The sequence below is a fragment of the Amphiura filiformis genome, chromosome 12, assembly GCF_039555335.1.
Source record: "Amphiura filiformis chromosome 12, Afil_fr2py, whole genome shotgun sequence".
Taxonomy (NCBI): Eukaryota; Metazoa; Echinodermata; class Ophiuroidea; order Amphilepidida; family Amphiuridae; genus Amphiura; species Amphiura filiformis.
In genome coordinates, this window is record NC_092639.1 from 52,400,872 (window position 1) to 52,408,717 (window position 7,846).

Consider the following 7,846-nt stretch of genomic DNA (forward strand, 5'->3'; position numbering starts at 1 on the left):
ATGGATTAGGCGCGTATTTTAAAAGTACAGCTCCTGTGCGTGTATAGCAGCAAGTCAGTGCAGATGGTATAAATATTATAAGAAAATGTTTAGGGTTGAGATGAGGTGAAAAATACAACAAATGAACACGGAACTTCACATTTATGTTCAGAAAGGTGTCTATTTAACATGATTCGAAAGGTGTATGGAAATTCCAAAGGGAAGCTGGTGATTCAATTTTTAACTCGAGATCTACTTGTCCATTTTTTTAACGGTAATAACGACAACTCTGCCAAATTACAGCTCAGTAGGTCAAGGTTTTTACCTGATCTTATTCATCTGAATATTTTGTGCCATTCTGAGCAGCAGCTGCACTTGGCCACTGGCAATTAAGCGCACTGTGGCGATGGACCAATTTTGACTCACACTTACAGAAAAACCAAATAAGTTATGTTGCTGTAATTTGCAGGATAGTTACAAAACATAACTGGCATTAACATCTCCAATTTTTACAGAAAATGTAATGTTAAAAATCAGGTGGCAAGTACGGTTTTTCAGAAAACATCAAAAAAATACACGAGTCGTTTCTCCCTTCATTTCCATATTGAGCCCATAGACAGTAGACTTCGGTTGTATATATAAATGCGCATTTATAAATGCGCACGTGACCAGATGGCCAGCGCCATATTTGCATTACATCACTGTCAATCACTGAAATGGCGACCATTGAAGGAGTGGCTAAAGTTGTGACCTTGTTTCGTGGCTAGCACTGGCAAGGAACATTGGCTGGAGGTTCGATGCTATAAATTTGCAAGGATAAATCATGGATATCGAAGGATCATGATGATTGCACAGCACCCCCCCAATGTACAAACATAACTAATGTTTATTTATTTTATTTATTTATTTATTTATTTATTTATTTATTTATTTATTTATTTATTTATTTATTTATTTATTTATTTATTTATTTATTTATTTATTATTTATTTATTTAATTATTTATTTATGTACTTAGGCGACGAAAAACGAACAATTTTGAACAAATTGGGAAACAAATTTTTCCTGTACAAATGAATGCCGACCCCAAATTTCGGAAATTTCAGGATAATTTTTTTTGGTATTTTCTCAAAATGAAATTTATTTACAGATTTTTGTGATTTTTTGGGTTATTTAAAAAAATTGAAAAAAATACCAACCGACCGACCGACCCTACTTGAAAGGTCCGTCCGCCCGTAGAACAAGGTTTCTTTTTTTTCTCGCCTTACTTATAATTTTATAAATATTATTTGCCCCCCCCCCCCTTTCCCCCAAAACCACCCTCCCCCCTTTTACACTCATAAATTAATTGTTTTTTGCTAACTTTCCCCTTCCGTGTAAAGTAAAACTTTATAAGCCGGTTGAATCAAACTGAACAAAATTGACGTATACAATTACAATATAATACCATGACAATAATGTGTATGACGAGATCTAACTTACTAGCTGAATAAACCTCAAACCATGCATCACATACGTGATTGTACGTCAAATTGTCATATAACGTATGAGCGTGATGTATATTATGCGAGTCTTCCTCAACATCTTCCAGCCGGAATGATTAGATCATGTACAGTCATCTACGTGTTTATACTCTAAATTGTACGTCAACATGGTCAAAGGGTGTACAGATCACCGATTTAGCATGGGGGACACAAAAAGGTGCTTAAAAACACATTTTGAATTAGTTTTTTGTCAATTTTTGATGTGAGCATCTGTGATGTGAGCGAGCGAATGAGTAAGTTAGGGTTGAGGAGGTCGGGCGGGGACATCTAGCCTATTAGTTCGAGAGGGTCATTATTCCGAAAAGGGCTAAAGTTATAGTTTCGTCAATTGACGATAAAATTAGAGTTAAAATTAGGGTCATGGTTATTGTTCAGTGGCGGCACTACGGGGGTGGGGATATTTATCGTGACTCCCAAATAAATAAATCCATGACCCATTCCTTCCGAAAAAATGACAGCCCCCTAAGTTCCCTATCATCACGTGCAAAAATTATCAAATATTCATAACCTCATTAATAAACGCGATGCGTGCGATCCAATCATATTTTATTATTTGCGAAAACGCGAACGCAAATCGAGGTCATTAATATCTCACAATTGACCGCAAAATGCGTAATTGTTCCAATGTCGCACACAATTGACTTCTGCGTGCGCGATATTGTGCGTCCAACAAACTGCGCGCGCTGGCTGCCGTATTTGGATTGCGCGCTACCATATTTGCACAGATTGTGATACGCACTTTTGTTATTGGTCGTTCTGTTTTAGCCTGATCGATTTTTGGCAAGGGAAGATGTAAAAATCATCTATTTTATAAACTTTTGAGCAAAATTTTGTGTTATTTTGTAAGGTGAAGAGATTAAAGTGACGGTTATGAATGAGGTTAATAACTTTGCATCGGTAATATGTCGGGCATTGTGAAAAAATCTAAACATTTTGCTTTGACCTCGAATATCCTCGGGGCTACGCCCTCGGGATATTCCTCGGTTCCAAAGGCAAAATGTTTAGATTTTTCACAATGCCTCCAAATAACCGATGCGCAGTTATTAACCTCTAAACATCATCGGCAGCTACTCAGTTCTGACCTTAATGCCAGTAAGAATCACATTTCGTCATCAATATAGCCAATTGCCACGCCCATTTAGCACGGAAATAATGAAATATAAGTTTTTAAATCAGCTATATCTAGCTTTTCCGTCATGAATTTTTTTTCCGTGATGGAAAATCCAAATAAAGAGTTTATGTTTCGGGTCAAATTATTTTGCCCTTTGCAATCAATGCCATTATTTTGCAAAAACAATTTTCCTTGTAACCTGTCATTTTCGCCTATACTTTTGCGTGTGGAATTTGTGCACATCCGGGTACCTTACATCGTTGAACACGGTATGGCGACATGCGCATTTATATATCCGAAGTCCACTGATAGATAAGATATGAAACATGTGTATAAGGCAAACAGTAACGTGTAAAAGTCCAATTATTGTGGAGAAAATGAAGGTTTATTGTGCGCGAAGTAGCCTAAACAATGAGAAAAAATGCATGTCACGATCACCAAAATGGTTATATCTGCAACTATGAGCCAACGCCGGTCGTATGCTTTTCTGTAATGATAGATATTAACTAACTTGAGCTTGTATTAAATTTTCAGCGAAAATGATTGGTGGAATAATCGAGTCGTAGGTTGGAAAGTTGCGTGACCATTAGCGACCAGTGTCAGCAGGAAAATTAACAGCCGGCCTTGTCCATATATCGATTAATAATTGTCAAGATCGTCCAGTTGACTACAGTGATATTTATTTATTCATATAAAATATACTGCCCTGTCTTACAAAATATCGAAGTCAATATAAAACGTAATTTCAAGCCATTTGACTGAACTTACAAACAGTTTATAAAAGATTATTGTTGAACGAGACACTGAATTAGAAATAACATTGCAAAAGGTGCGAGAATAGGTTACCAGGTTGTGATGGTCTAGTGGCTAAGCCCGTGCCTGTAGTGCGGGAGGTTGGAAGTTCGAAACCTACCATAGCGGTTTTATTATTTTATTTATTTTTATATTTTTAATTATGAACATATTTATGATATTAGTAAACAACTTTCAGGAAGGGTTTCTGATCATTTGAAGCAGAAATAATGAGGTAAAATGAAAGAAAGCATTTTTTTAAATCTTGACCGCTTAATGGTGTTCTATTGAAGATAATTAAAGTTGCTCTAGACAACGAAACGATGATTCCAATTAGGTGTATGTCTGGGTAGGGTGTAAGGACGGTGTAAAAATTACAAATAATATTATGCCAAAATATCAGGTTTGAAATTCGTAAATTATGGCTGACGCTATCTCATTTTTTTAAATATGTACGCATAAAGAAAAACATTGCAAACGTGTTGCATAGAAATATTTTCAAATGATCATAATATTGACGGGCCTACACACATACACCACAGGCCTAACAGAACAAGAGAGAGAAAAAATCAAAATGCTGTAGGATTCGAACCTTCAACCTATCGCACTAGACCATCACAACCTGCTGGTACCAGACTCGTATCTTTTACATTCTTATTTCTCATTCAGGGACTCGATCAATTTAATATTTTTAAAAGTGCTTTTAAGTTCAGTCAAATGAGGTGATATTACTTTTTATATTGACTTCAATATTTTGTAAGTCAATGCAGTATTTTGCTTGAATAAATAAATATCACTGGAGTCAACTGGACGACAGGCCGGCTGCTATTTTGCTAGTGACACTTGTCACTAACGGGACACGCACGATTGCGACACGGGCCATTTTGAGAGTAACTTTCCAACCTACGACTCGATTATTCCACCAATCATTTTCGCTGAAAATTTAATACAAGCTTAGCTAATATCCATTATTACAGAAAAGCATACGACCGGCGTTTACTCACTGTTGTAGATATAACCATTTTGGTGATCGTGACATGCAATTTTTCTCATTTTCCCGGCTACTTTGGACATGTTCAAGCTTCTTTATTTTCAATATAATTCAACTTTTACTCGTTTTTGTTCTTTGCACAAATGTTTGGTATCTTATCCGTGATCATGGTACGTAATTTAAGCAAAAAACGACCCGTGTTTCCCATTTCTGGAGCTATTTCGCTAAAACATATGTTTGCCGGCCAAATTTTCATCATTTAGTTACGTAACCCGTGTTCACCAACCCGTAAAAATTTTCTATCGAACAAAAGAGGTCACGAAGTTGCCGTCGTACTGTTATAATTAACTTTGCAATAGAGTAATTCGCTGTCGTAGTGCACGTTACAATATGACCGTTGCTAGGCCAACTGGATCACGCTTTCTTTGTTACGAACCACTGATCGAAATGATCACAACACAAAGCCTATGGCATATCAAAATTCGGAACAGGTGTATGAGCCCAGGCTTGGAGCAGTAACCAATGGTTACTAACGTGCACTACGACAGCGAATAAAACACTTTCAATAACACGTGGTTTATGCTACATACTTAAAAAATATGGGATCAAATCAAATCAAATTTGAGTCGGTGCATTTAATTGGCAGTCACTTGCAGAGTCAAAAAAGGACCCTTTTGGAGTTCTTTTCGCCCGTGGTGACCCCCTTTCTGCTACCATGGAAGTATCTACTTTCTTTCTTTTTTTTCGCCGCCGATGGCGGCAAAGTTTTTTTTTGCAATTTTAATGTATACCTTTATATAGAGTTGAGTGGGAAAAATTTGTTTTTTACCTTTTCAGTGTCTCACTAGTGGGCGAAGTTTTTTTTCTTCAAAAAAACTCCCATGCCCCTCCCCCCTGGAAATCAAATGGTGCGCCCATATAATTGTTAACCAACCCCAGTCCATGCCGCTTGTGCTGTAGGCCTATTCCCGGTGTACGTGATCATGCATGCATTGTATAGACGAATCCAACGAGCCAAGTCATGGTCAGGATTTGGTCGGCCATCTTTGGTTTCCCGCTAGCACCAACCTGGGGGTTTGAGCACCCGATTGTGCAAATAAAAGCCGCCTAACCCCTAGAGAAGATGCAAAGACGAGGAGGGTTAATAGAACAATATACAATAGAGGTAATCCTGTCGCATCTATTCATACATAGTCCTTTTGTTCATCCATTTGTACATCTATGAATAGATACGACGGGATTACCTGCGGAATTATCTCTATTGTATTATTCAATTAACCCTCCTCGACCTTCTCAAGGTGTAAGGCGGCTTTTATTTGCACAACTGTTGGAACTGTATTGTGTTGTAAACTTCTTTTGTCTACCTGTGTTTTCGCGGAAGGTGTAAAACGGGTGATGGAATGCAGTTTAAAATTTCCGCCAAGGCCGAATCATTTCACATTTTGGATGCATTGTAGCCGACGGGGACCCAACTAAAGGCTGCTAGTCAGGTGTAGGAATGCGTGAATTTGGATTCCTCTATATGATACATTCTTAAACACTTGATTGAGAACGTTCCTGCAATCTTATTGGTTCTTACCCAGCTTTACCCGTGTGATATGACACGATATCACACGGGACAGCGCGTGTGCGTCGACGCGATACGCGTACTTGCTATTTGGACCAATCGGAGGCGCACAGCAACAACGGGACTGATCGATTTTAAGCCCTAGGTAATTCCTTGCAAAATGTAGGATTTAATTTGATTAAAATTTGTATGATATTTTTATTTGAATTGAAGTGTTTAAGAATGAGAATAAAGGTATCGTTTTTAGCCGCTGTCGTGCATCTATCGTCTGATATAACACGGGCGACATCATTATTTTTGGCGTAAAACAACTCGGCTTCGCCTCGTTGTTTTACTTAAAATAATGATGTCGCCCGTGTTATATGAGACGATAGATGCACTCCAGGGGCTAAAAACAATACCTTTATTCTCTAAACAATAGATCTTGAAGACCCCAATCCACAAGCTTTTCAGCAAGTCACTCGTCGGTCATCTTGTTGTCTGCAATGCATTTCTGCCCAACACAAATGAACACCATGTGATCAAGGTTGGGCAAAACTATACTTTGCCCAACTTTATTGACAGGAAAAGAATGTTCTTTACCAAGGTTGGTAAAATTTTACCCAACATTGGTAATTTTGAACTCTGAATTCACCCAACCTGTGTAAATACCATATTGACAGGTGTGACCATCCATGTATTAAACTGTATTTTGCCCAACTTCAAGAATCTTAACCATTGTTGGGCGTTTTTTAACCAACTGTTTTCTGCCCATCCATTTTTTATCCAATGTTCTGTAGGAATGCAAAAATACCTGTGTCCAAAATATCATAATGTTTGTATGGTCAGCAGCTTATCCCGAGATAATATCTCGAGATAATAAAATTATCTCGAGATAATAAAATTATCTCGAGATAATAAAATTATCCCTAGAAAATATCTCGAGATGATAAAATTATCTCGAGATAATAAAATTATCTCGAGATAATAAAATTATCCTGAGATAATAAAATTATCGGGGATGAAATTTTTTGCATCTCTCCCTACAAGGGTTTGTGAACGGTCCCTAAGGGGAACAAACTTTGACAAAAATGAGCAGGCCTACTAAAAAGGCCTATAGGGGGTAGGCTTGCTTTTAACCCATTTCTCTTGACGGCTGACGGTAAAATTGTTCACTTGATTGTTGGGAGTAACCTTCTGTTCGTTTATCTGCGAATATTTTTCTCTCCTTTTTTTCGAGGTAGGCCTACTAGGCCAGCATGATTATGCTCGATTAGCCTGGATTGAGCACTTTGTTTGAACCTGGCTGGTCCCATCAGGACCCAAGTGTGTCTCCACACGACCGCGACCGTTTAAACAACAAAACAAACAAACAAACAAACAAACAAACCCACCCAGGCCGGGAAGACGACTGCATCAAGCTGTCTTGACCAGCTCCAGGATCTTGTTATCTCATCTTTTCGTCACTAGGAAGTCGACTTGATCAGGTCCAGGATCTTGTTATCTCATCTTTTCGTCACTAGTAAGTTGACTTGATCAGGTCCATGATCTTGTTATCTCATCTTCTGGTCACAAGGAAGTCGACTTGACTATATCCAGGATCTTGTTATCTCATCTTCTGGTCACTTAGGAAGTCGACTTGACCATATCCAGGATCTTGTTATCTCATCTTCTGGTCACAAAGAAGTCGACTTGACCAGATCCAGGATCTTGTTATCTCATCTTCTGGTCACTTAGGAAGTCGACTTGACCAGATCCAGGATCTTGTTATCTCATATTCTGGTCACAAGGAAGTCGATTTGACCAGATCAAGAATCGTGTTATCTCATCTTCTGGTCACAAGGAAGTCGAGTTGACCAGATCCAGGATCTTGTTATATCATC